We start from the raw sequence: 1,361 nt of genomic DNA on the forward strand, positions 1-1,361 counted from the left end.
AGGCCAGATTATGTGCGCCACCCTTGCCAGCTCTTCCAGCAGCCTTTGAGTGCCCGTTGCTTGCGTGTACTGTTCAAGTTCAGGATGGGCTGTCATAGTCTGCCCAATGTCTCGGGCCGCTGGGCCAGGTTCCTCGGCCCCAGCGTTTGTGCATGCGTTGTGCCCAGCAGGGTATTGGGATTGAGCGCCACCTTGTGTTCGAGTGCCCTGCCTTGCATTCTGTTCGGGATAGGTATCCTGGGTTGTTTGGTGCAGACATTGTGACCCATGCAGCAACTCATGTGGCAGATTGACATTGTTGGTGTTGCCCATTTCGTGATGGATTGTTTTGATTATTTGGATGCTGCCAGTTCATCCAATCAGCCCTGGGCGGCTGGAGTGATGTAATCATCCTTCCTTCCTTCCTTGCCTGCCTTCCTGTCTGTAACAACGGTCGCCTTGCTGCATGCGCTTGCGCAAGTGCGTGAGACGAGTCAGGCATAGTCAACTATCTGTCATTCCACTGCCAGTGGTTGTGTCTTCTCTGTTGTGTATGTTTTGCAGCTGCTTCATATTTGATACGTAACAGGATTTCTTGATTGGGATCCATGCATGTAGTCCCCACTGTCGCTCCACCCTAAACCTTACAATCCCCAATTTGTAGACACTAACCGTGACTCATTTTCACACGTGGTATCGCTAATCGGATGAAGAACTTTTACCTTGCTTCTGAGCTCCACCCGCGCGGGCAGAGGGGATTCGCTTTGACCTGTTTGCCGCCTGTTAATGGCAGGCTATTGATGTTTGTGTCTGTGCTAGTTGAATGAAAAGCTACAAGCCAACCCAGAGAAGACGTGGGCAAGTATCAGCTTTGAGTGCTTTGTCAAGGCGAGTGAGTGCAATTGCGACTTCTAGCGAATTTAAATGCATGCCTACTGATGAATGCATGAGCAGGCATAGTGCAGGAGTTGCACCTTCCCTTGCGCAAACCCCGACTTGCACTGCCGGCTCTTAGCCTGATCCGCTTTCCATGCCTGTGGGCCTGACTCAGGTTTGCTTGAGAGCCAGCTTATGAAGAACTTCGGGCAGTCCAAACCGGAGAGAATGCATGCATGATAGTGCGAGCGCCAAAGTAGGGAGGAAGAGTTACCTTACTAAGCAATACAAGAGTGCGTCGAAAATTAGAAAAGCTGTCTCTAAATAAAGAGGGGAATCAGGACGTGGGAGACCCCCTCGCAAGGGCCCCCCTGGTTAAAGAACGCTTGGTCTTCAGGAAAATAAACAGTGAGTCAGTGCAAGGCAAGTTACAGGAAGGCAGGCGCACACCAGCACCTGCACATGGGAGTAGAAGGATGAGTAGCCTCAAGAGGTGATCTGAAGCA

The sequence above is a fragment of the Coccomyxa subellipsoidea genome, assembly GCF_000258705.1.
Source record: "Coccomyxa subellipsoidea C-169, whole genome shotgun sequence".
NCBI lineage: Eukaryota > Viridiplantae > Chlorophyta > Trebouxiophyceae > Coccomyxaceae > Coccomyxa > Coccomyxa subellipsoidea.